This window comes from Parasteatoda tepidariorum, chromosome 1 (assembly GCF_982258835.1).
Source record: "Parasteatoda tepidariorum strain Cologne lab strain chromosome 1, Ptep-v5.0, whole genome shotgun sequence".
NCBI classification, from domain to species: Eukaryota; Metazoa; Arthropoda; class Arachnida; order Araneae; family Theridiidae; genus Parasteatoda; species Parasteatoda tepidariorum.
Genome location: NC_141755.1, coordinates 126,667,594 through 126,679,665, shown reverse-complemented (window position 1 = coordinate 126,679,665; position 12,072 = coordinate 126,667,594). Strand labels below are relative to the sequence as shown.

The following is a 12,072-nucleotide window of genomic DNA, read 5'->3' as shown; positions in this document are numbered from 1 at the left end:
ATGTGATGTCAAAGTTCATTTTTGTTTTATTGATCAATGCAAATGGATATATTAATATTTATAACGCATAGCTGTAAGCAGGGCCCATTGCCTCAGCTGGTTTGAGCATTTTGCTAATACCACAAAAGTTATTGGCTCGTTATCACGTGTCCCATGTGTGAGTGTTATAATCACAAACCCGTGATGGCTCAGGGGATAGAGTATTCGTCTTCCTGTGAGGTGAACCGGGTTTGAATACCAGCTCTGACTGGTCATCATATTTTAATCATCTGCCCATGTTTTAAACGTCATCGTCTAACCTTTTTTGGTAGTTCTATTTTAACTCTTCAGGATTTGTTATGTGACTCTCATCATCCTAACATTTTTGCGTTTCTACGCGTAATTGGTCTTTTATACTGTGTATAACTGTTTTATCCTATTCACAATTTTATCTGATTTTATTCATCTTTGAATGCAATTGTTTTATAATGCTTTACTACATTTACATTTTATCTGATTTTACTCACTTTTGTCTGTCACGTTGTATCTAGTTTTATAAATTCCGTGTGACTTTTAATGAAGAAAACTTACAATATACATTGACCTTTATTTTAAAACAGTTTGTTTGGCGCAGCATGTCCTTCGTTGGACTTTGTGCCATTAAACCCCACATTCAATTAATCAACCCAGCTCTGACTGGTTGATGTGAATTCTGCATTCGCACTAACCACAGTGATGATGTAAAATATCCTCAGTGGTAGACAGATCATAGGTTAGAGTTCCCTTGCCGTCAGGCTAACTGTGGGAGTTTTCCGTGGTTTTCTTCTCCATGTAACGCAAATGCTGGTTAGTTCCATCAGAAAGTCCTTCACGAAGGCAAAATTTCTCCCACTACTCAAGCCAGGAGTACCCTTATCTTCTGGGTTGGGTTCAAAATGACAAGGCTACGTACATTGAACATAAGTAGTCGTAAACCCGAAAATTGGGTTGACTGTTCAACAAATGTTATAAAATATAAAAATGAATAACATCGCATTATGGACTTATTTGGATACATATGCGTTTATATTTTGAAGAACGAACAATACGCGTAGCTGAAATTTTAAGAATGGAATAAAATGCTATTCCATTTTTAAATTCTGTGTTTAAGAAATGTTACTTTCTTAAATACGCATTTTCAGCTTTGTCCAATATCAACTGGGCAGAATCGACTGACGATAAGGATTTTACGCAATGTTAAACAAACTATACTAAAGTCAAAGTTAATAATTTTCTTTAGTAACGTTTTTACCATCATTTAGGTTGATGGGGAAAAATTTAATAGTTTGGGGACTTTTTTTTTAGGTCAATTGAGCATTGGAACTGAAAGGCTGAATGAGAAGTGATTTTGCTGTTTGGAAATCTTCAAAACCTTCTTGGGATTCCCCATGGGGAAAAGTAGGTTCAGTTCTTTTTTAAATATACCTCATTCTTTTCTATTAATTAAATATTTGAGACTAGGAGGCTTCGCCCCCTGCTCGCTGGCGCTCGCCAACCCCCGGAACTGCTTTCGCAGTTCATTTCGGATTGCTTCACAATCCGATGCTCGCTTTGCTCGCTCATTGGATACGTTCTTAACGTCTAGTTTTTGTATACTTTTTTGAATACTGAAGTTCCAAAATCTTTTCACTGTAGAAAATTCTAAACCTGTACATTTCAATATTAATTTGAAATTGCAAACAGTTCACATATTTTTCTTAATCACACTATTCTAAATTTCAGTTGTTGAGAAAACTAACTGTTGTAAGTTTTGTTTTAAAGTCTTTCCCACCAGAGGGCTAAAGCCATGTGTTGTAAAACAATATGAAATAGTAGTCTGCCACTGAACGCCGGATGTAAAGCATCGGCTTCGATGAAGATAATTTTGTATTTTTAATTCTCTGAAGGGCGCCACCCTAATAATATGGAATTTGTAAAATAAATGTATATATTTTTGATAGTTGATGAAGCCCATCATTTTGTGTTTTCATCCGTGTTCAGAAGCAGAACAACTATAAGTTTTTATTTTATCACAAAAATATAAAATGTATAAAAAACAAAGAAAAAGAGTAAGAAAATGAGTATAGTCATAGAAAAAATTTAAATTATAATATAATATTTATCAGTTAAAATAAAGCTCTTTGTTCAAGTCGTTGCTAACAATTCAAATTTCTCCGAGGCAATTCTAAAGTATAAATTAAGGTAGTATTGTTAAGTTGAAACACAATAATTTTAGTTTTGATGTCAACAATACAATTCAATTTTTCACAAAAACGATTGTTTCCATTGTTAAATTCAATGTCAACAATTCAAATTTTTCTGAGGCAACTCTTAACCTCTAAATATTATTTTTTTTATGCACACATTTCTAAATGTCAGTATTCAACCACAAAACAACTTAGTCCTCAAATTTAGCATGAAGTTGTAAAATGTAATGAAAGAGGGTCATAGCAATAATGAAAGTAGAAGTAAAGTTAGTACTGTAAAATTGAAACAATATTTTTAATCAATGAGCCAAGTTCTTCAAGAAGCAGTTGTAGAAGTAGGTTGCTTATTTAAAACTTTTTATAGAAATTCTTTAAAAACACAATTGTTAATTTAGGCATTTGGCGATACAACACTTATAAAATTGAAGGATTTGTTACGTCAAGCGCTCAGGTATCATAATTTTGATCTAGTTGCGCTTCTATGTCATTTTGATTTATGTTGCTAAGTTAACTTTCAAAAAATTCTATGGCTGGCAGCAGCATTTTTATTTTTTAAGTTTTTTATTTTTATTTCTTTTAGAATTCGTTATTTTTTTTAGAGAAATGTTTTTTAACCTAACAGAATTCTTTGCCGACTGTTTTCTCTATAAATGAAGAAAATGAAGTAAATATTTAAGTGATGTGAAAAGAATCTTATTTAGTTGTACAAAGTACTTCAGCCAAAATTTGGGAGCCACGTAAGAGAATTATATATATTAGATCAGAAACACATCATTAAAAGGCAGACTACTTTGGTGTTTTCAAAACTAAGCAAAACAAAGCAAACGTTGCCACCGGCGGAAAAGAAATACAGCCAAAATTTGGGAGCCACGTAAGAGAATTATATATATTAGATTAATACCTTATTAATAAGTGAAAGAGTGAAATAATTATGAATATCAAATTACCTCATTGTTTTTTCCTTGATGTAAGTGTTTGATCAGCGCTAAATAAAAGATTTAAAAGATAACTCGTCTTGTTTTAACAAGTTTTGGTCTATCAGCAGTAGGAATAGAAGATGTAAGAAAATACCTTTTTTATTAAGTCTATAACTTTCCTTAATCTTTTTAAATAGAATAATAAAGCTGGATTGACTTAAAACCAAATTCTAAAAGCAAAAGTGAGCATGAGCTTTGTTTTAATTTTTTTAAATAAAATTAATGGCTTAAAAATAATTATGAAATTCTATCAAAATATTTGACTTACATGTATCATAAAAAAAATTTTAAAGATTAAAAACGATGAGTAAAAGCAAATAAAAGTAGTAGTATAATTTAGTAAAATAAAGTTTTAAATTATTTTTAAAAAAATGTATGTTTGATTTCTGGCTCTTCGTCTAATTTATTTATTTAAAATAATAAAGTTGTTTAGACTAAGAGTAACAATATAATTGTAATGACTAATAGAATTAATGAACATAAATAATAAATTTAGTTTAAAAATATGCGGAATTCAGAAGTATTTAAATTCCATGCATTTAAAGAAACTTTTTAAAAAAAATTAAAATTAATAGTACTAATATTGTAAGGACACAAGAGGATGGAAGGAAACACCATCACGAAGAGCTCACTATTTTAATTATGCATTCACACATCCATTCTACAATAATGAGTGAGAACATAACTAAAATAGAAAGTATTAAAGTTTTACCCATTAAACTGATTGGGGGAAAAAGGAACCAGGGTAGGTTCGGGTAGCTCAGCTTGCGTCATCTCACTAGGTAAGACTCAGATCGAAGACTATTGTTTTACGGATAGAGATGTAGCGCCATCTGTTGCTAGGAATTAACTATCCGTTACAATATTAAATTATTAAAAAAAAACTTCTTTTAAATCGTCAAAACATTGCTTAACTTTTATTTTAAAGAAAAAAGTTTAGCAGTTTTAACTATTCTCAAAATGATTTTGCCAAAAAAAACTTTAAAAAAAAAACTTTGCATTCTTTAAAAAAATTAAAGCAAACTGTGTTTTAGTTTTAATGAAAATTTAAACAGCTTAATATCTTTAAAATTCAAAACAAAAAATAGCTAGAAAACCTAACAAAATACAATTAAATTAAATATTGAACGATTTAAAAAAAAAAAAAAAACAGTGGTTTGTAAAAACATGATATTTATTTTTGTTTCCTGATATTTCTTGAAAACTTGATATTTCTGAGTAATAACTGAATATCAAATACGAAAATATAGGTTTTGTTTAAGTTTTTATAAGTAAAAACGACTAAAGATTTATAGATTGAACAATAATAACATTCTATCATTATCTACTTACGTGCCATTGAAAGAATTAAAAAAATAAAGGAATTAAAAGCTAAAAATTTTTTATAAAACAGTAAAAATTATTTAAATAAAAATTATTGCCACTAAATTGTACTGCCTGAAGTAAAAAAAAAAAGATTTAAAAAAATTCTTTATTTTATACTTAAATTTTATATTTATAATTTTTTTTTATATATAAATAGATTGAGTTCATAGCAAAATAATACCTAGCAATCACAAAGTAACAGAAGTCTCACTGAAAATAAGCTTCTAGGAATGTAAAATCCAGAGGAAAGCAAATCCTAAAAGAAAAAAATTCATTGCTTTCTACATTCTGACGCTGATGCTTGCACGGAACTTCGACTTCTGATTCTAATTTTTCTCCTTGCCATTCAACATCACACACCAAACACTGTCTTCATAGCGAGACAAAATAAATCTTGATGAAATCAAAATTGCCTTCGTCGCGTATGTTAACAGCATTTGCGTAGGCATGTTAAATTGCTTCAGCCTTCTTATATCAGGAATGAGATTTTTCAGCTTTCTTTACTTTTGTGTCTCGAATATCAGCCTTTTTATCAAAAACTCCGATTATTTAAAAGTTTCACATTTTTTTAAAAAAAATGTTTAAATAAATATTTCGCTTTTTCGAAAAATTTAGCAGTTGAAATAAAAGAATTATATTTATTTTCAATTTTCAACGATAAACAGAAAATTCAACCTACATATCTGTCAATCCTTCCACATTTTTACATTTTAGCTATTTTCGCCGCTTTTACGCACAGAAGATATAATTTTCCTCATTTTTACCCGTCTGCCAGATAGTTCGTATTTTCGTAATTCAAACGTCACTTCTTCAAACAAGCTTTTTAAAAGTCTCAATCCCGGAATTTGCTAACATTTTGATTCTTTTTCACGCGATTTTAATATACTACAATATGATTCTTACTTACGAGATTTAAAAATCCAATATCACTATTTGTATTTACGCGTTTTTAAAAACCTATGTTACGATTCGTATTCACACGAGTTTAAAATCAATTATCGCGATTCTTGTAAGAAGTAGTTTTTTTTTAAATTAGTTACTCTAAATGTGACTGTTTTTCAATCAACAATTATTAGTATATATAGACATATTCAAAACTTACATTCTGTGCTTGCAAAGAAGAATGTGACAAAGGCAGGTAAAGAATGAGAAAATAGGATTTGTGAAAAGATGTTTGAAGATGGGCTAACGACTAAGTTAATCACAAATCTGTTTCCCCTCATTCACAAGCTGCATTGTGAGAAATTTGACCTTGTTAAAGGATTTTTTGCTTGTTTTGTAAAACATAAAGCGTTTGCAGCAAATAAAGCAAAAAAGAAAAAAAAGATGTAGCAAACAAAGCAATCACTTAAAAAATTTTTAAATTTTTTGTGGAAAAAGAGTTGATTAACTCAGCATCGAAATTTAAGAAATAATGCTGCTGTTATTTATGCTATAAAATGCGAAATTCTTATCATATGAAAAATAATTATCTAAACAGTTGCTGATTATCATGTAATTTTTTCAAACTAAAATAGCAATTTTTGTTGTTTGTTATCTTAAATTGTCAGGAATTTATTATTAAACGATTGCACACGCATAAAATTTACTCACGTGGAAAGTCAGCTTTTTTGCCTTTTGGCTAATCTCATCCCTGAAAGTACTAAAATTATTCCTAGCATAGAAGTTTTCCTCTTTTTGTAGTCTCTGCTTTAATCTTCTGCATAAACACTTGTCAGTAACTTTATAAGCTAAAAGTATTTAATATTCGTTCTGCTTAGTATGCATTGCTTATTTTATCTCTTCCTTTTAATGAAATTTCTTTTCTTACTTAACAGCTCTAGTCATCCAATTTTTTTTTCAAGAATATGTTTGATATTGTTTCTTAGAGAGCTAGTTATACAATCTTCAAGAATTGTAAAAGCACAAAAAAAACTATGCATTGTATTCTACTCTTCAACGCTGATCCTAGCACAAAGTCATTGACTTCTGATTCAATTCTCTTTTTGCCATTCAACATCTTCGTAGCTAGATGAAATCAAAATTTTCTACGTCAGCGGGGGCAAAGATCCTCGCATGTTATATCGCTAAATCACAAATCAGAATTCCGATGCTTGTAAGAAACAACCGCAACTATATAGCCATGACGATTTGTCCATTAAATTGATAGTTTGCGATTTATGGCCCAGTCCTAATCATTGCTTTTCTATTCGCTGATCTATATCGATTTTCTATTCGCTGATTATTTTAAATCTATGTTGTTATTTTAAATCTATTAACGTATTGTTTTAAAGGAGGATCTGTTTTTCCTAAAAAAAGGGACACTGAAATTTGATTGTCCGAGATCCTCAGAACCCATAGTTTATAAAATCTAGCAGAATCACTACAAAATATGCTTTTCTTCCATGTCAATTATAAAACGAAAAGAAAAAAAAAATTCAAACGTATTTTTTCCGTTTAGTTTTCTCAGAATTATTTATCCCATAATATTAAAATATTGCATGTTATAATGATGTGCTATTAATGCAATCTTTCTTCAAAATATATTTTCCTGCATATAGTAACAAAATAATTGAAAAACTCTTTAAGAAAAGCACTCTTGTTTTAGTTTGACTAAACGAACACCTTGTCAGATCAAGTGTTGGAGAACGTTTATGTTCAGGTTGATCCCAGTGAAGGTTTTGAAGTGGTTTGTTACTCTCCTTGTTCAAAATTACAGTACAGTGCTCCTGGTGCAGCATATGCCTGCATCAGCTTACCCAATGATCCTTTAGTTGGTAAGTTTTATTTAATTCCCAATGTTCTTGGATCTGCATGCTATGCATAATTTGTACACGGTAAGAACTCCCCCCACCACAAAGTCTGAGGCCATCTGCTACTATGGAAACAAGAGTAGTGCATTTCAGGGAGATTAGCTTCACTTCCCCATAGGGTTAACACAGAAGAAAAAGATACCCTTTCTCTTGCTGACCAGAGCTAAAACCTGTTCTAAACAGTGACCCCACAACCCTACTTAAAATAATTATACCTCATTACCATAGATACCGCCATATGCTCCAGACGAATGGCTAGGAGATTTCTTACTTTTGGCAAACTATATGCAGTGGTGGTAAATATTACAATTCCATAGTCTATTACAGTCTTACGGTTAAGCTCTAAAAATTATGGTTTTCAGGAGTTTACGTAATCTTATTCTTAAAAAAAACTTAAAAACTTAGAAAAAAAACATATTCTTTAAAATAAGTTTTTTTCCCTTAACTACCAATAACTAATCTAATCAAGTTCTAACTAAACAATAATTTTTTTCTACTCGTTGAACAATTTAAAAAATTTTTTTCAAAAAATAGAAAATAGATTTCATAGAAATAAAAACATAACTGCCAACTCTACTGGATTTTCCAGTAGACTGCTGGATTTTTCCAGTTTCTCCTGGTCAACTGGATTATTTAAAATTCTAATCGTTTTTGCACATCTTTGAAAATTTCCTGAAATTGAGTAAGTTTCCTGAAAAAAAGCCCTATTTAAATAAAAATTTTGCACAGAATATTGCTTGCTTGAATATTTAAATAAGTATAACATAATGAAGTATAATAAGGATGAAGATTCTCTTTTTAAATTAATTAAAAAATTCTTTCAACCATCTTTGAATTAAATGCTTTTTAATATTCAAAATTATGAATAAGCATAATACATAGCATTTCAAGTATGTTTAATGTCAATCATAACTGTAAAATATTGCAGTTGTTCTATCTTGATGACTATGAAAAATCCCTAAAATTCCTTATGTGTAAAATATTTAGTACATTATGCAACAATTATCATGAAATTTGTATTTCGTAAAACATACCGAGTTTTTTTTTCCTATTAATGTTGACAGCTATGTAAAGAAAAGAAATCTCATCTTTTCCCCCTTCCAACAAGATAGTCTAAAATTTATCTTCTCTCATGTTAGAAAAGCAAAAAGACATAAAAACGAATCTTAAATGTTGAATTCTAATTTGAGCAATCAAACAAAGAACAAATCTTAAATGTTGTTCTAATTTAACTAAAAAAATAGAACATTGATTCTAAGTAATGAATTTAATTTTAGAATGAAACATAAAGTTTCAGTAATGTATAATTTTTAATTTAATACTCTTATCTAAATGTTACAAGGTTGCCACTCTGTAGGGACAACAAGGAAAACCTGGAAAATACAGGAAATTTAAAAATTACCTGAAATAACAGGAAGAAATGCAGGAGGATTTTTATTTTTTCTTCACAAACTGGGAAAAGCAAGGAATTTCAGTTCTTATTTTCGTCTTTTTCAAAATGCTGCCCACTTAAAGTGTAATCCATGGGTTATTTAAGTATGTTCAGCTGTTTCGTTTTTTTGCTCTAAATTCTTCCCTCAATTAAAGTTAGTATAGTTAACCCAACACAGTAATTGTGTTTCCTCTTAATGTATTGTGTATAATATGTATAGGAATTTGTTTTCCAAATTTGATGGGCAACCCTGTGTTACTTTTTTGTTTAATAGTAAATTTATGCATAATTTCATATTATATATCTATATAAAATATGGTATGTACACCTCAAATTTGTACTACTTTGAATTCTGTAAACGCTAATTGTTAAAAAAAAATTTTTAGAGCAATGAAAAAACAAAATATTATATGCCATTCTGAGTTTGAGCCCTGTTAATAGGAAAGAGTAAAGTCCTCTTTTGTTAAGAAAATTAGCGGTTAAGTTTTTACCAATTTTTATTCATCAAAATTGAGAAGTTTATCTATTAATGACGGCATCACAAAGAAACACATTCCCTATTCATCATAAAACTTCACATTGTGCATCCCTCACAATTGTACCTTTTTTTTCCAGCAATACCGATCCAAAAAGTCAATTTTAAAACATTTCTAGCTGTCAGACTGAGGGGCCATGGGACATACAAAAACCCAGCAGTTTTAACTCCAACATTTACAAAATCCAAGTGTATTTGTTGCTCCTAACCCACACTTAAAAAATCCACTATTGGCGAGTTATTGAGAAATGGTTCAGCTAAAAATAAAACCACAACTAATATTAAATTAGAAATAATCTGGCTTGAAAATTAATCACCGAAAATTCCCTTCTGAATTTAACCCTGTAACCAAAACATTTTTGAGGTTAATAAAGAAATAAATCAGCTTAAAAAAGTAGGATAAAAAAGAGCTTTTGATATTCGGGACATTTGCAATTTTTTTAATGTGTATAGTGCTTAAAAATATTTTTAGTGCTTAAAAAGTACTTAAAAGGTGCTTATTTTTGTTGAAAAATTTGGCTACGCTCACAGTTTAAAAGTATTATAAATTGATGAAATAAAGAAATTTTAAAAGCTAGGAAATATGTAATCCCTATAATAGCATCACAATATTATTCAAAATAATAGAAATTTTTTTAATTAAATATGTTTTTGCTCATTAATTAAAATTTTCAACATCAGTGTCAGGTCAGCTAAAGTATTGCACTAAGTATAGAAGTTTTGACATTAGCGATAAGAGTTTTCAATTTTGTGTTAATAAGCGTATGAACTGCTTAACATTGCTTTGTGTACTTATATTGAAACTTATGTCTTTCAGTACTTGGAACATTGAGTAACACGTTAAAGTACTTAGTTAAAGAGTGTGATTCAAACAGTGGGGAACCAGATGATGAAGAAGGCTATGAAGATGAAGATGTAGTGAGTATTCTTACTTATCTTGGTCAAGGAATGGCTCAAGGAATTCTATTATAGTTGTGTATATTCCTTTTTGCTGCAATGATGGTGTGTGTATGAATTTTCTATGGGAGTGTCTGAACTAACAATATATAATATCTATGCACATAAGTTAAAAACGCAGAGAAAATATGGAAAATATTAAAGATTAATAAAAAGAGAGGAAAAAAATTATTAGGATAAATTTTTCGAAATTCGAAAGATTTTGAAACAAATATAGTAAAAAAAAATGTGAACAATCGCTAATATGAGAATTAATTTTCAAGCAATTAATAATTTTAACTTAAACAATTTAAATAATTAGAATAACAGCATACCGAAAAGTGCTTTTATAATATATTAAAGTTTTGAATTAAATAATAGTATATTTAAATTTTGAAGTGTAATTAACTTTAAAAAATAAATTACATTGAATTGCGAGAACACCTTTACAATGAGTGTACTACAAAAAATTCTTTAAATCAAATAATCCCTCCCAAAAAAAAGAGATGCAGATGATTCAAATGTAGAAAAAAAAACTTCTTTGAGGCAAAACCTGAGAAATAAATTTTTTTGCACCGTTGGTATGTTAAATTTCACAGAAACGAAGAAATTATGTTTTTATTAACGAGAAAAGTGGAGTTTTTACCATATAGTTTTACGAAAATTAACCGCCACAAAAGGACAACTAATATAATTTTGTACGTGGGCCACAAAAAAAAGGCTTCACGGGCCGGATGCGGCCCCCGGGCTGCCAGTTGGAAACCCCTGTTGTAAACGATAGAAAAAAAATAATTTTTATTACTGCATAGATCTTAATTATGATTTTTTATTTTTGGAAAGTGATTAAAAATATTTTTAAGGGTATTTTTCGCATTTTTCTATTCAACGTTTTCACAGTTCATTTAACCACAATCTATTTCGGCAAACCATCGGTCCATAGCGTATGAAAGCACCAATTATTTTACATGTTTGATGATATACTTGTCCACATGTGCAACTCTGCTGCATTTTGCAAGATATTCTCAATTTCAGGCTTCATTTCCCCCCGATATCGAACCAAAAAATCTATTGATCATTTTATAATGGCTAATATAATCGAGAAAGGAGTTCTTTGTCGGAAACTAGTTATTTTAGTATGATCATGTAAATTTAGTAAATTATTTTGCATTTTGTTAATGAATATAGAACTTAAAAATATTTTTTGCATGCTTAAAGTACTTAAAATGTGCTTATTTTTTGCTGAAAGATTTGGCTACGCACCCTGTTATACTTCGTTTAAAAATTTTTGTTTTAAATAATAACTATTTTAGCTGCTTCATTGTTTTTGAATAATATTAAGAATTGTTAATCAGCGTTGCCACTCCATGGGGAAAACACAGGGAATTTAAAAATCAGCTAAAATAGCTGGGAAAAGGCGGGAAATTTTTTATTTTTCCTTACCAACTTTTAATTTTATTTCCTTTTAAAAGATTTAGACCTCTCAGAACTCAATCTATGGGATATTTAAAGATGACAGTTCAGCTATATTATATTATTTCTTTTTCTATATCATTATCTGTTTTATGTTGAGCTTAATTCACCAAGTTACTTTAGTAACTAAATCTAGCATCTTCATCCTAATATAGTTCACAGTGAACGTGTTTATCCTCTTAATATATTGTGCATAATTTCTGCAGGGGAAACATAGGGATTTTTTTTACAGATATCAGTGGCAAAGCTGTTAATACTTTTTATCAGATAATTTTGCACGTAAATTTTTAAAAAAAGAAAGAAAAAGCTTATATAAATTGAACAAAAATTCAATAAAATCAAATAAATACAATTTTTTTTA

General features: G+C 29.3%; 1 protein-coding gene across 8 annotated transcripts in view; it reads left to right on the top strand.

Annotated features, from left to right (window-relative positions):
• The window catches only part of LOC147816905 (cysteine--tRNA ligase, cytoplasmic-like), a 113,691-nt gene that overhangs the window by 97,114 nt on the left and 4,505 nt on the right, over positions 1-12,072 (top strand). For 7 of the 8 annotated variants that reach the window (XM_087152581.1, XM_087152578.1, XM_087152585.1 and 4 more), the window contains exons 14-16: positions 1,324-1,416; positions 7,134-7,302; positions 10,123-10,223. The gene's annotated coding sequence lies outside the window, so the exon portion shown is untranslated. The remainder of the gene's footprint in view (positions 1-1,323; positions 1,417-7,133; positions 7,303-10,122; positions 10,224-12,072) is intronic. The other variant, XM_087152583.1, reaches the window with a different exon arrangement.